Consider the following 17,138-nt stretch of genomic DNA (forward strand, 5'->3'; position numbering starts at 1 on the left):
TAGAGCAAAGGGAGGCAACAACACAAATGAAATAGCAACATAAATGAAACCAACATTTTTTCATACTTCTTCTGTCCCTAAACCAGTATCTCATCAAACCATTTGAAATTTTTCTGGAAAATGTTTCACACGAAGAGCTTCAGAACTTCATTTGGGATTGTGATTTGTTTGCATTGTAAGTTTTGTTCTCTTTCCTTGTTGGAATATGTTTTCATTTTTTTTATGGTTGTACCTTCTCGCTACGTTTACACAAGGCATAAATGGTTCCCTTGAAAAAGACGTTGCAAAATCTTCCCAAATGGCAAAAGCTTTCATAATTGTATTAAAGGTGAAAAATATCTTCTCATTTTATTTTCAAAATATAGTTTAAAAATACAACAAAATACAATCTTTTTTTTTTTTTTGGAAAATGAAAAGGCAATATTATGAGGCATTCATTAGTAAAAAGAGATTGAGCAAACGATTAAATGTTAAATTCTCGTCTTTATCATAGTTAGTTTATGCAAAAGAAAATTATCCTAAAGAATATGAAAAGAGATTGCGTTTTTGGGCAAGTCGTTTTTTTCGCTTTTTTCCTATGTGTTGTAATAGTTTTCCAAGAAGCATTGATGCAAATTTGAAATGAAACTTTAGAAATTGTCAAACATTAATTTCGACGAAATATAACAATTTTCCAAATATTTAACAAACATACATTTTGCATTCATGGTTCCCTTGAACAAGATGTTGCAAAATTTCCCCAAATGCAAAAAAGCCTTCATAATTGTATTGAAGGTGAAAAATATATTCTCATTTTATTTTCAAAATATAGTTTAAATGCACAACAAAAATACAATCTTTTTTGTAAAACAAAAATGCATTATTATGATTTATGAGGCATTTATTTGTACTGGCTACAAGTTGTACTAGCAACTGAGTAAAAGAGATTGAGCAAACAACTAAACGTTAAATTCTCGTCTTTATCATATTTGGTTTCTACAAAAGAAAATTATCCTAAAGAATATGAAAAAAGATTGAGTTTGAGTTTCTGGGCGAGTCATTTTTTTTTCGCTTTTTTCCTATGTGTTCAAATAGTTTTCCATGAAGCATTTACTTGAAGAAATGCCCTAATGAAGTGTTTTTACTAATGGTATAGAAAAATGCGTAAAATTTTTTTTTTTTTTTTTGTCATCAATAAAGGTCGTATTTAGCTAGGCAAGAAGATATTTAGTAGTTATTTAATTAAACTAGCTCTCACATAAAATTAGTATTTAAAATATCAGTATTTGGTAGAAATATCAATACACAAATTTATGGAAATATCGATATCGGTTGATTTTGATGAAAATGATGCAAATTTGAAATGAAACTTTAGGGATTGTCAAACATTAATTTCGATGAAATATAAGAATTTTCCGATATTTAACAAACATACATTTTGTTTTCTTGTTGCTCTTCGTTCATTATTTTTCATTACAAGTAGGGCAAGAAAAAATTTTAGACAAGAACAACGTTTTTGTACTATAATGTGTCCAAAAGGAGTGGACTAATAGGGACTTGCCATGTTACAAACGGTCATACATGCAAACAAATTCAACTAGAAAAGTTCAATATGCTTGTCCACGTGGCGATCAAGGGTGAAAAGTTACATTATTTGTGTTCCCAAATCTGTCCAAAGCGAATGTTTCCTCTTGCAAAGCTTGTCTATTGGCATATATAGCTTTGGAGAGCAGAGGGAGGCAGCAACACAAATGAAACAGCAATATAAATGAAACCAGCATTTTTTCGTACCTTTTCTGTCTCCAAACCAGTATCTCATCAAATCGTTTGAAATTTTTCCACACGAAGAGCCTCAAAACGTCATTTGGGATTGTGATTTGTCTGCATTGTAAGTTTTGTTCTCTTTCTTTTTTGGAATATGTTTTCATTTTTTTTATGGTTGTACGTTCTTGCTATGTTTACACAAGGCATTCATGGTTCCCTTGAACAAGACGTTGCAAAATTTCCCCAAATGGCAAAAGCCTTCATAATTGTATCGAAGGTGAAAAATATCTTCTCATTTTATTTTCAAAATATAGTTTAAATATACAACAAAAATACAATCTTTCTTTTGGAAAATGAAAATGCAATATTATGAGGCATTCATTAGTAAAAAGAGATTGAGCAGACCAATAAATGTTAAATTCTCATCTTTATCATAGTTAGTTTATGCAAAAGAAAATTATCCTAAAGAATAAGAAAATAGATTGTGTTTTTGGGCGAGTCGTTTTTTTTGCTTTTTTCTTATGTATTCTAATAGTTTTCCACAAAGCATTTACTTGAAGACATGCCCTAATGAAGTCTTTTTACAAATGGTATAGGAAAATGCGTAAAAAAAGTTATTTTTTTTGGTTTTTGGTCATCAATAAGGGTCGTATTCAACTAGGCAAGAAGATATTTAGTAGCTATTTATTAAACTAGCTCTCCCATAAAATTAGTGTTTAAAATATCAGTATTGGTAGAAATATCAATACACAAATTTATGGAAATATCGACAAATATCGATATCAGTTGATTTTGATGAAAATGAGGCAAATTTGCAATGAAAATTTAGGGATTGTCAAACATTAATTTCGACGAAATATAAGAATTTTCCCGATATTTAACAAACATACATTTTGTTTTCTTGTTGCTCTTCGTTCATTATTTTTCATTACGAGTAGGGCAAAACAAAATTTCAAACAAGGATAACGTTTTTGTACTACAATGCATCCAAAAGGAGTGGACCAATGGGGACTTGCTATGTTACAAACGATCACACAAGCAAACAAATTCAACTAGAAAAGTTCAATATACTAGTCCACGTGACGATCAAGGGTGAAAAGTTACATTATTTGTGTTTCCACATTAGTCCACAACAAATGTGTCCTCTTGCAAAGCTTGTCTATTGGCATATAGCTCTGGAGAGCAAAGGGAGGCAGCAACACAAATGAAATAGCAACATAAATGAAACCAGCATTTTTTTATACTTCTTCTGTCTCTTAACCGGTATCTCATCAAACCATTTGAAATTTTTCCGGAAAATGTTTCACATGAAGAACTTCAGAACTTCATTTGGGATAGTGATTTGTTTTCATTGTAAATTTTGTTCTCTTTCCTTGTTGGAATATGTTTTCATTTTTTTTATGGTTGTACCTTCTCGCTATGTTTACACAAGGCATTCATGGTTCCCTTGAACAAGACGTTGCAAAATCTCCCCAAATGGCTAAAGCCTTCATAATTGTATTGAAGGTAAAAAATATCTTCTCAATTTATTTTCAAAATATAGTTTAAAAATACAACAAAAATACAATCTTTTTTTTTTTGAAAAATGAAAAGGCAATATTATGAGGCATTCATTAGTAAAAAGAGATTGGGCAGACGATTAAATGTTAAATTCTCGTCTTTATCATAGTTAGTTTATGCAAAAGAAAATTATCCTAAAGAATATGAAAAGAGATTGCGTTTTTGGGCGAGTCGTTTTTTTCGCTTTTTTCCTATGTTTTGTAATAGTTGTCCAAGAAGCATTGATGCAAATTTGAAATGAAACTTTAGAGATTGTCAAACATTAATTTCGACAAAATATAAGAATTTTCCAGATATTTAGCAAACATACATTTTGCATTCATGGTTCCCTTGAACAAGATGTTGCAAAATTTCTCCAAATGCAAAAAAGCCTTCATAATTGTATTGAAGGTGAAAAATATCTTCTCATTTTATTTTCAAAATATAGTTTAAATACACAACAACAATACAATATTTTTTGTAAAACGAAAATGTATTATGATTTATGAGGCATTTATTTGTATTGGCAACAAGTAGTACTAGGTAATGAGTTAAAAGAGATTGAGCAAACCATTAAACGTTAAATTCTCATCTTTATCATATTTGGTTTCTACAAAAAAAAAAAATTATCCTAAAGAATATGAAAAGAGATTGAGTTTTTGGGCGAGTTGTCTTTTTTTCCGCTTTTTTCTATGTGTTCTAATAGTTTTCCATGAAGCATTTACTTGAGGAAGTGCCCTAATGAAGTCTTTTTACTAATGGTATTGAAAAATGCGTAAAAAATTTTTTTGTCATCAATAAAGGTCGTATTCAGCCAGGCAAGAAGATATTTAGTAGTTATTTAATTAAACTAGCTCCGGCATAAAATTAGTGTTTAAAATATTAGTATTTGGTAGAAATATCGATACACAAATTTATGGAAATATCGACAAATATCGATATCGATATCGGTTGATTTTGATGAAAATGATGCAAATTTGAAATGAAACTTTAGGGATTGTGAAACATTAATTTCGATGAAATATAAGAATTTCCTGATATTTAACAAACATACATTTTGTTTTCTTGTTGCTCTTCGTTCATTATTTTTCATTACAAGTAGGGCAAGAAAAAATTTCAGACAAGAACAACGTTTTTGTACTATAATGCGTCCAAAAGGAGTGGACTAATAGGGACTTGCCATGTTACAAACGGTCATACATGCAAACAAATTCAACTAGAAAAGTTCAATATGCTTGTCCACGTGGCGATCAAGGGTGAAAAGTTACATTATTTGTGTTCCCACATCTATCCAAAGAGAATGTTTCCTCTTGCAAAGCTTGTCTATTGGCATATATAGCTTTGGAGAGCAGAGGGAGGCAAGAACACAAATGAAAAACAATATAAATGAAACCAGCATTTTTTCGTACCTTTTCTGTCTCCAAACTAGTATCTCATCAAATTGTTTGAAATTTTTCCACACGAAGAGCCTCAAAACGTCATTTGGGATTGTGATTTGTCTGCATTGTAAGTTTTGTTCTCTTTCTTTTTTGGAATATTTGTTCATGTTTTTTATGGTTGTACGTTCTCTCTACGTTTACACAAGGCATTCATGGTTCCTTTGAACAAGACGTTGCAAAATTTCCCCAAATGGCAAAGCCTTCATAATTGTATCGAAGGTGAAAAATATATTCTCATTTTATTTTCAAAATATAGTTTAAATATACAACAAAAATACAATCTTTCTTTTGGAAAGTGAAAATGCAATATTATGAGGCATTCATTAGTAAAAAGAGATTGAGCAGACAATTAAATGTTAAATTCTCGTATTTATCATAGTTAGTTTATGTAAAAGAAAATTATCCTAAAGAATATGAAAAGAAATTGCGTTTTTGGGCGAGTCGTTTTTTTCACATTTTTCCTATGTGTTCTAATAGTTTTCCACGAAGCATTTACTTGAAGACATGCCCTAATGAAGTCTTTTTACAAATGGTATAGGAAAATGCGAAAAAAAAGTTTTTTTTTTCTCGTTTTTGGTCATCAATAAGGGTCATATTCAGCTGGGCAAGAACATATTTAGTAGCTATTTAATTAAACTAGCTCTCGCATAAAATTAGTGTTTAAAATATCAGTATTGGTAGAAATATCAACACACAAATTTATGGAAATATTGACAAATATCGATATCGATTGATTTTGATGAAAATGAGGCAAATTTGTAATGAAACTTTAGGGATTGTTAAACATTAATTTCGATGAAATATAATAATTTTCCCGATATTTAACAAACATACATTTTGTTTTCTTGTTGCTCTTCGTTTATTATTTTTCATTACGAGTAGGGCAAAACAAAATTTCAGACAAGGATAACGTTTTTGTACTACAATGCGTCTAAAAGGAATGGACCAATGGGGACTTGCCATGTTACAAACGGTCACACATGCAAACAAATTCAACTAGAAAAGTTCAATATACTAGTCTATGTGGCGATCAAGGGTGAAAAGTTACATTATTTGTGTTCCCACATATGTCAGCAACGAATGTTTCCTCTTGCAAAACTTGTCTATTGACATATAGTTCTGAAGAGCAAAGGAAGGCAGCAATACAAATGAAATAGCAACATAAATGAAACCACCATTTTTTCATACTTCTTCTGTCTCCAAACCAGTATCTCATCAAACCAATTGAACTTTTTCCGGAAAATGTTTCACATGAAGAGCTTCAGAACTTCATTTGGGATTGTGATTTGTTTGCATTGTAAGTTTTGTTCTCTTTCCTTGTTGGAATATGTTTTCATTTTTTTTATGGTTGTACCTTCTCGCTACGTTTACACAAGGCATTCATGGTTCCTTTGAACAAGACGTTGCAAAATCTCCCCAAATGGAAAAAGCCTTCATAATTGTATTGAAGGTGAAAAATATCTTCTCATTTATTTTCAAAATATAGTTTAAATACACAACAAAAATACAGTCTTTTTTGTAAAATGAAAATGCATTATTATGATTTATGAGGCATTTATTTGTACTGGCAACAAGTAGTACTAGTTACTGAGTAAAAAGAGATTGAGCAGATGATTAAACATTGAATTCTTGTCCTTATCATATTTAGTTGATGCAAAAGAAAATTATCCTAAAGAATATAAAAAGAGATTGAATTTTTGGGCAAGTCGTTTTTTTTGCTTTTTTCCCATGTGTTCTAATAGTTTTCCACGAAGCATTTATTTGAAGACATGCCCTAATGAAGTCTTTTTACTAATGGTATAGAAAAATGCGTAAAAAATGTTTTTTTTTGTCATCAATAAAGGTTGTATTCAACTGGCCAAGAAGATATTTTGTAGCTATTTAATTAAACTAGCTCTCCAATAAAAATAATGTTTAAAATATTAGTATTAGTAGAAATATCGATACACAAATTTATGGAAATATCGGAAGATATCGATATCGATATCAATTGATTATGATGAAAATGATGCAAATTTGAAATGAAACTTTAGGGATTGTCAAACATTAATTTCGACGAAATATAAATTTCCCAATATTTAACTAACATACATTTTGTTTTCTTGTTGTTCTTTGTTCATTATTTTTCATTACAAGTAGGGCAAAACAAAATTTCAGACAAGTACAACGTTTTTGTACTACAATGCATCCCAAAGGAGTGGCCCAATGGGGACTTGCCATCTTACAAAAGGTCAAACATGCAAACAAATTCAACTAGAAAAGTTTAATGTGCTAGTCCACGTGGTGATTAAGGGTAAAAAGTTACATTATTTGTGTTCCCACATCTGTCTGCAATGAATGTTTCCTCTTGCAAAGCTTATTTATTGGCATATAGCTCTGGAGAGCAGAGGGAGGCAGCAATATAAAAGAAACAGCAACATAAATGAAACCAGCATATTTTCATACTTTTTTTGTCTCCAAACCAGTATCTCATCAATTCGTTCAAAAATTTTTCGAATTTTTTTTTCACACGAACAGTTTTAGAACTTCATTTGGGATTGAGATTTGTCTGCATTGTAGGTTTTGTTTTCTTTCTATTTCGAAATATGTTTTCATTTTTTTTAATGGTTGTAGCTTCTCGCTTCGTTTACACAAGGCTTTCATGGTTCCCTTGAACAAGACATTGCCAAATTTCCCCAAATGGAAAAAGCCTTCATAATTGTATTGAAAGTGAAAAATAACTTCTCATTTTATTTTCAAAATATAGTTTAAATACACAACAAAAATACAATTTTTTTTTTTTTGTAAAATGAAAATGCATTATTATGATTTATGAGGCATTTATTTGTATTGGCAACAACTAGTACTAGTTACTGAGTAAAAAGAGATTGAGCAGACGATTAAACGTTAAATTCTTGTCTTTACCATATTTAGTTTATGCAAAAGAAAATTATCCTAAAGAATATGAAAAGAGATTGAGTTTTTGGGCGAGTCATTTTTTTCTCTTTTTTCCTATATGTTCTAATAGTTTTCCACGAAGCATTTACTTGAAGACATCCCTTAATGAAGTCTTTTTACAAATGGTATAGAAAAATGCGTCAAAAAAATGTTTTTTTTTTGGTCATCAATAAGGGTTGTATTTAGCTGGGCTAGAAGATATTTAATTAAACTAGCTCTCACATGAAAATAGTGTTTAAAATATCAGTATCGGTAGAAATATCGATACATAAATTCATGGAAATATCAACAGATATTGATATCGGTTGATTTTGATGAAAATGATGCAAATTTGAAATGAAACTTTAGCAATTGTCAAACATCAATTTTGACGAAATATAAGATTTTTTCCGATATTTAACAAACATACATTTTGTTTTCTTGTTGCTATTCGTTCATTATTTTTCATTACGAGTAGGGCAAAACAAAATTTCAGACAAGAACAACGTTTTTGTACTACAATGCGTACAAAAGGAGTGGGCCAATGGGTACTTACCGTGTTACAAAAGGTCAAACGTGCAAACAAATTCAATTAGAAAAGTTCAATGTGCTAGTCCACGTGGCGATTAAGGGTGAAAAGTTATATTATTTGTGTTCCCACATCTGTTCGCAACGAATGTTTCTTCTTGCAAACCTTGTCTATTGGCATATATCTCTAGAGAGCAAAGGGAGGCAGCAACACAAATGAAACCAACATTTTTTCATACTTTTTCTGTCTCCAAACCAGTATCTCATCAAATCGTTTGAAAATTTTCTAAGAAATTTTTTCACACGAAGAGCTTCAAAACTTCATTTGGGATTGTGATTTGTTTGCATTGTAAGTTTTGTTCTCTTTCTTTTTTGGAATATGTTTTCATTTTTCTTTATGGTTGTACGTTCTCACTACGTTTACACAAGACATTCATGATGGAAAAAGCCTTCATAATTGTATAGAAGGTGAAAAATATCTTCTCATTTTATTCTCAAAATATAGTTTAAATATGCAACAAGAATACAATCTTTTTTTGTAAAATGAAAAGGCAATATTATGAGGCATTTATTTGTAATTGTTCATCCAAGTAAACAACTGGCAACAAGTAGTACTAGTTCCGAGTAGAACTAGAAAGAGATAGAGCCAACGACGTAAAATTCTTGTCTTTATCATATTTAATTTATCCAAAAGAAAATTATATTAAAGAATACGAAAAGAGACTGCATTTTTGGGTGAGTCGCTTTTTTTTGTTTGTTGAAATCATGAACGAATTGGAAAAAAAAAGGCGACCAAATGTTTATTACCACATGTGTCCTTAAATTAGAAAGTAAAATTCGTATCAAGTGTTTCTTGTGTTCTAATAGTTTTCGATGAAAAATTTACTTAAAGACATGCCCTAATGAAGTCTTTTCACTAATGGTACAGAAAAATGCGCAAAATAAAGTTTTTTTTTTTGTCATAAAATAATGGTCGTATTCAGCAAGCTGTGAAAATATTCGATAGCTATCCAATTAAACTAACTCTCACATAAAATTAATGTGTAAGTTATAGGTATTAATAGAAATATCGATATGCAAGTTTATGGAAATATCGACAGATATCGATATTGATATCGGTTAATTTGGAAGGAAACGATGAAATTTTAAAATAAAACTGTACTGATTGTCAAACATTGATTTCGATGAAATTAAGAGTTTTTCTAATATTTATCAGATATACATTTTGTGTCTGATCCGTATTGACTTATTCCAAAATATAAAAACCATGAGAAATGGGGTGAAGTGGGTGTCAGTTGTAGTGGCATATTTTGTAATTTTTGTTTATTTTAAATGCATTTAAGTATCATAATACATGATTGACCTATTTATAATTAACATAAATATTGTTGATATATTTGTTCATATTGTAACTTTTTAATTGATTTTATACAAAATAACCCTGGTATATGCATATCACGTTGTCACATAAATATTACTTCAAAATAAAAATAAAAAACATTTTTCTTTCAAGTATTACATACTCCAAAATAAAAGCCTAATAAAAAAATTAGTCTAGTACTACAAAATACCAAATGTTCAACGATATGCAAAATGAAGGGAGTTGTGTTTTAAGGTTGAAGAACTTTACACGTTTTTTACAATAAAACCCTTCAATTTCATCAATCATCAAGGAAAATGGTATTGGAACTTTGACTTGATATATTGTCTTCAAGAGTTATATTGAGAATGTTTTCATTAAAGCTTTCCACATTAGCACTCTCTTCTATATAAACAAAGCATCAAAACCAAACATTGTAAACCATTCAAATGTGTTTGGTATTTTTGAATCCCTTGATATTTTTATTTTTAATGTGTTTTATAATTTTTTTATTCTCATTCTTTACTTATAGGATAATATACAAATCAATAAATAAACAAAAATTAAAATTTATATAAAATAATAATACATATTAATATACAATAAATACAATATGGCTATTGCATTTTATAGTAAGTTTTTTAGTAGTTTAAAATACTAAAATCATCAAAATAACTTTTTTCTTAACGTGTAGAAATGAGTTACTCACGTATCACTTTCGTGTAAACTTGTCAATGACTGTTATTAGCAGGTTTTTAGTGTGGCCCGCTAACAACCCGATTAGTTATCGCTTTGACTCGAAACCCGTTATTTTTGTGTCGTGCTAATAGGTCATGTAAGAAATTGTCAGGTCTAGTTTTGAGTCTGTTTCCAAAACCAAAAATGATTGTGGTTAATTGTGGAACACTGTTACATATTGGACTGGATTCTTGTATGCCCATATGATCTTGATATTGGGCTTTTAAAATTGGGCAGAACAGGAAAGACCCATGGAACGTTGCTTGTTGCAGATGTTGTATGTGATATGTTAAATTTTTCAGACTTAAAACTTAGTTTTGTAGGGCAGTTGGCATTCATGGTTCCCTTGAACAAGACGTTGCAGAGTTTCTTCAAATGGGAAAAGCCTTCATGATTGTATTGAAGGTGTAAAATATTTTCTCATTTTATTTTCAAAATGTAGTTTAAATATACAACAAAAATACAATTTTTTTTTTTGTAAAATGAAAAGGCAATATTATGAGGCATTTATTGGTAGTTGTTCATACAAGAAAACAACTGGCAACAAGTAGTACCAGTTCCAAGTAGAACTAGAAGGAGATTGAGCTGATGATTAAACGTAAAATTCTTGTCTTTATCATATTTAGTTTATCCAAAAGAAAATTATCTTAAAGAATACGAAAAGAGATTACATTTTTGGGCGAGTTGTTTTTTTTTTGTTTGTTGAAATCTTGAATGAATTGGAAAAGAAAAGGCAATCAAATGTTTACTACCACACGTGTCCTTAAATTAGAAAGATAAAATTCGTATCAAGTGTTTCCTATGTTCTAATAGTTTTCCACGAATCATTTACTTGAAGACATGCACTAATAAGTCTTTTCACTAATGGTATAGAAAAATGTGCAAAACAAAGTTTTGTTTTTGTTTTTGTTTTTTTGCCATCAAATAATGGTCATATTCAGCAAGCCGTGAAGCAATTTAGTAGCTATCTAATTAAACTAACTCTCACATAAAATTAGTGTGTAAGTTATGGTTATCAGTAGAAATATCAATATGCAAATTTATGGAAATATCGACAAATATCGATATTGATATCGGTTAATTTGGAAGGAAATGATGAAAATTTAAAATAAAACTTTATAGATTGTCAAACATTGATTTCGACAAAATGTAAGAGTTTTTCTAATATTTATCAGATATACATTTTGTGTCTGATCCGTATTGATTTATTCCAAAATATAAAAACTTTGAGAAATGGGGTGAAATGGGTGTCAACTGTAGTGGCATATTTTGTAATTCTTGTTTATTTTAAATGCATTTAAGTATCACAATACATGATTGATTTATTTATAATTAACTTAAATATTGTTGATATATTTGTTAATATTGTAACTTTTTTTATTGATTTTATACAAAATCACCCTGGTATATGCATACCACGTTGTCACATAAATATTACTTCAAAAGAAAAACAAAAACCGTTTTTCTTTCAAGTATTACTGTCACGCCCCGGACCCAGAGTCGGTAATAAAAACTCAAACCCAAATCCGAAACGCGAGTTAAAAGTAAAAATAAATAAAAGGAAATTGACACGGGTTGGAAAAATAAACTCCTCTTATTAGAATAACTCCAAAATCCTTACAGGGTGTACAAAAATAATAAATTAAAATCCTTAAGCTTCTCCTCAATCACAACGTAAGCTCTTCTAACACCCGTCTTGCCAAATAACATCTGTCTTGCCAAATAACTCATCTGTAAAATAATAGGTGAGGGGTGAGCAACAACCACTGTCGCTCAGTGAGTAGAATATGTAATATGTCAGTCAAACAATGCCTTTTTACACACACTAGAAAATACAATAATAATATCAAAGCTTTAACCACGTAATTTCATATCACATCATCCCTTTACGTGTTCATTACATCTTTCATAAATTGTAACTCACCACATGACTCCTACTGGCCTTTCCGCCCTAATGTCCCCGTGTGCAGTTTACATTATCCCTTGGATTAATGCAACACTAAAGTTCTCATGCTCCATGAACATATCCAAATAATCAACATATCACCATATTAATGATTCCAAGGGTATTTCAACAAATCCAACATGCTTGACTTAAAATAGATAGAGATTTATAAATAGATAAAACCCATGATAGTTCGTGGTTTTCATTTATCAAAAAATAAGAATATTTTGAAACACATTATATAAACCACTCACCTCGATAATCCAAGGTTTGGCAAGACAACCCAACTAACATCTCCGCACACCTCAAACTAGCTTTCCCTTTTTCTTTTCTTCCTAAGCTCTCACTCTAACGTAAATATAAATACATACGCACAACATATATATATATATACATATATACATACATATATATATATATACACACAAGTATGTATGTATGTGTATACATACACACACACCAATCTCTACGTAATGCATGCTCTGCAATGTCTGCATGTTTCCTTATTTTTATGCTCCAAAAACAATGGAGCAAAGCTCCTATTTATAGTGAAATAGAATGGCTCCAAGACTTGAGCTCCAAGGAAAATATACAATAACATATATGAAATCATATCCGTAAACTCCTACATGTGTATGAAGGTGATACTTTTCTTGCGACACCTATTATAGTATCAAGATCTTAGTCACTAGTTATGCAAGGTGTCAATTGCATTTGTGCAAAGGATGACACGTCCAGGTAAATAGCCTTGTAAAATCAGCACACTAGAGTGCTTACTAATCACCCATTTCTCTCTCCCAAGATAATTAAGACTAGTACTGATAGGAGCTAGGAACGTGGTATATAATAATAATAATAACAAATATTTACTTTTAAAATACGGGATCTTACAATTACATGCCCCAAAATAAGAGCGTCATAAAAAAAAATTAGCATAGTACAACAAAATACCAAATGTTCAAGGATATGCAAAATGAAGGGAGTTGCGTTTTAAGGTTGAAGAACCTTACACGTTTTTTTACAATAAAACCCTTCAATTTCATCAATCACCAAGGAAAATGATATTGGAACTTTGACTTGATATATTGTCATTAAGAGTTATATTGAGAATGTTTTCATTAAAGCATTCCACATTAGCACTATCTTCCATTTAAACAAAGCATCAAAACCAAACATTGTAAACCATTCAAATGTGTTTGGTATTTTTGAATCACTTGATATTTTTATTTTTAATGTGTTTTATAATTTTTTTAATCTCATTCTATGCCTATAGGATAATATAAAAATCAATAAATAAACAAAAATTTAAATTTAAAATTTATATAAAATAATAATACATATTAATATACAATATATACACTATGGCTATTGTATAGTAAGTTTTTTTAGTAGTTTAAAATACTAAAATCATCAAATTAACTTTTTTCTTAATGTGTCGAAACAAGTTACTCGCGGTTCACTTTCGTGTAAACCTGTCAATGACTGTTATTAGTAGGTTCTTATCGTGTAGCCCGATAACAACCCTATTAGTTATCGTGTTGACTCGAAACCCGTTATTTTCGTGTCGTGTTAATAGGTTGTGTAAGAAACTGTCAAGTCTAGTTTTGAGTCTGTTTTCAAAACCAAAAATGGTCATGGTTAATTGTGGAACACTGTTACATATTGGACTGGATTCTTGGAGGTCCATATGATCTTGATATTGGGCTTTTAACATTGGGCAGGATAGGCAAGGCCCATGAAACGTTGCTTGTTGCAAATGTTGTCTGTGCTTTGTTACATTTTTCAGACTTCGAGTTCTGTAGGGCAACTGGTATTCATGGTTCCCTTGAACAAGACATTGCAAAATTTCCTCAAATGGGAAAAGCCTTCATAATTGTATTAAAGGTGGAAAATATCTTCTCATTTTATTTTCAAAATATAGTTTAAATATACAACAAAAATACAATCTATTTTTGTAAAATGAAAATGCAATATTATGAGACATTTATTTGTAGTAGTTCATACATGAAAACAACTGGCAACAAGTAGTACCAGTTCCCAGTAGAACTAAAAAGAGATTGAGCCAACGATTAAACGTAAAATTCTTGTCTTTATCATATTTAGTTTATCCAAAAGAAAATTATCTTAAAGAATACGAAAAGAGACTGCGTTTTTGGGCGAGTTGCTTTTTTCGGTTTATTGAAATCATGAATGAATTTGAAAAGAAAAGGCAACCAAATGTTTATTACCACACGTGTCCTTAAATTAGAAAGTAAAATTCGTATCAAGTGTTCCTATATTCTAAAAGTTTTCCACGAAACATTTCCTTGAAAACATGCACTAATGAAGTCTTTTCACTAATGGTATAGAAAATGTGCAAAAGAAAGGTTATAATTTCTTTTTCTAATTTAATTTAAATATACTATGTTTCATGGGGATTCTGCTTCCAAGCTTCAAAACAAGAGCCATCATTCACTCAACAAGAGCAAAGAACAATATCGGTCTCGACAACTCTATAAGATCCGATTGAAACTTTATATACTATTTCACACTAAGACACATTAAAAAGCCTGCTTACTTGAATCATGTCCTCTTTGGGTCCTAATTTTGGTGGCATGGGTTTAACAGGTGTAGCTAAAGAAGACATCCGCTTGATGAAAGTTCCAATTATAACCTTTCATGAAGTAAATCTTTCGGGGGCGAATTCTCGAAATTCATACAGTGACTAGACTTTTGGTTCTTCCGAGTGTCTAAGTCAGAGGGAAGACGTTGATCGAAAAATGACAAGAGGTGCATTGATCTCCTTACTTGTGGTTCATGTAGAAATACAAAATTTTTGTGTTGTTATACTGTGCTTTCTCTCCTTTTTAGTTTGCTACTTCCTGCTTAATAGATCATTAATAGATTACTTCTTTAAAGAAAACGCCTAACTTGTTATCTCTTGCACAAAAGGATTTAAATCTAAGAAGGGTACCATAGTTTCGGCCATGCTTTTGGAGAATGGCTTTATATTGGGATTGGAAAAAGGATCGTCGATCTTGACAACACTAGAAGTAATTTTCTCTATCTCGATTTATTATTTTCGATTAATCTACTATTATTTTTTATTTCAATGTATTTAGATATGTATTTTGTATTTCTTCTTCTTCTTCTAGTAATAGCCGATAACCTTAAAATTCAAACAATTCTCGAGAACCCACCTATTCTTGGTTTGATGTGCGGTGACTTTGGAGCAACGGAGAATTTAGTTGATGATTTAAAGTCTACGACAACAAGTAATGCATCAATGAAAGCACTTGTTGACAGTGGAACTTCCTTTGTAAACCAAGACCATGGCTGTGTTGCATTTTCAACATATATATGCTACATAGAAGATGGAGTTCCAAGCGGCTACATATTTTATTTGTCCCTGATTTCAACCATGACAAACAATGCAAAGAAGACTATAGTTGTAAGTGTCCGATAGTTGGGATTAGAAGAGGTGCTCAAAAGTTGCAGTATGCTGCGTACAATGATGGATCGAGTGCAGGTGATGAACACTATCATTTGTCTTTACCATTTTATGATGGAAATAGAGTGAAAAATGTTGATACTGCTGACGACTACAAGATTGTAAACATTAAGAGAAAACTGAAGATGAATTTGAAACAAGTAACAAGGATCACCCTTTTTGCAATGCTTTATGCTTGTTTGGAGGATAATGATTGCGGTGCTCCGTTTAGATGTAATTAAGATATAGAAAAATTGTATTTTTTGTTTTATTGTAGATATAGTATATACCAAATTCATAGATTGTTACTGTTTTCTTTTTCTTTTCAGTGTGCAGTTTTAGCACAGGGGGAAAAGTTGAGATTAAGGCCCCCTATGGTTTCATTGAAACCTATCTCGAGTTTTATGAGGGTTTGAAGGAGGCGAATACATGGTTCTTGATATATAACAAAAGACTTGAGGCGTCAAACTTTGGCCACTTTGTTGTTGAACATATCCCCGTAAGTTTGCTTTTGGGCTTTATTTAAGTTATACTTAGGTTGTTTAGTTTGTTTTTTTAACTTTTAATGTGGTTACAGGATTGTGCGTGAAAAGTTGAAATATGAAAGACATCAGGTGGCCCTATTGGAAGAAGACCTTTGTTTACATCACTTAACATTCGAAGACCCATATCGAAATTTATGTTTTAAATAGGAAAATTTTGAAAATACCCTTAGTGAATGAAAGGTTGACTTTCATTGATTTTTGTCCGTGGGCATGTTAGAAATTTTCATTTATTTTATTTCCGTAGCTTTCGTCGATACGAACGCATGGGCGTGATCGGAATCGAAATTGGAGCTAAAACGAAGCTTTTACGATTTTTGGAAGATAGGGACAATTTTTTAATTTTACAAGGGGAGATTTTTCTACACTTTGGGCCTCGCCGACACGTGGCGATTCCCACCCCATTTATGGGATTTGGATCCTCTCTAGATCCTTTCCCTGGGGATCCCGGGGATCAATGCACGAGGACTGTTCATCAAAGATCGTGCGGCCACGGTTAAATGTTTTTTATATTTTTAAAAGTAAAGCAATCTCGTTTTACGTAAAAAATATTTAATTGTGGCCGCACGATATTTGATGAACGGTCATCGTGCATTGATCCCCGGGATCCCCAGGGAGGGGATCCGGAGAGGATCCAAATCCCCATTTCTAGGGTGTTTTCTTCCCTAGTGAACCATCTCTCTCTCTAGAACACTCTTGCTCTCTCTTTCTGTCTCTCTCTTAACTCTACTCTTTTCTCCCTTCTCCGGCGACGACACACACACATACACACATACACTTAGGTAACAATCATCACAACCACACCATCACCACCACCACCACATGGACCCTCCCTCTCTCTCTCTCTTGGCACTGTGCACAACCACTGTGTACTCCATTTTCCGATGAGGAATACCCGGGGGAAACTTTTTCTAGTTTT

This window comes from Malus sylvestris, chromosome 6 (assembly GCF_916048215.2).
Source record: "Malus sylvestris chromosome 6, drMalSylv7.2, whole genome shotgun sequence".
In the NCBI taxonomy this organism is placed as follows: domain Eukaryota; kingdom Viridiplantae; phylum Streptophyta; class Magnoliopsida; order Rosales; family Rosaceae; genus Malus; species Malus sylvestris.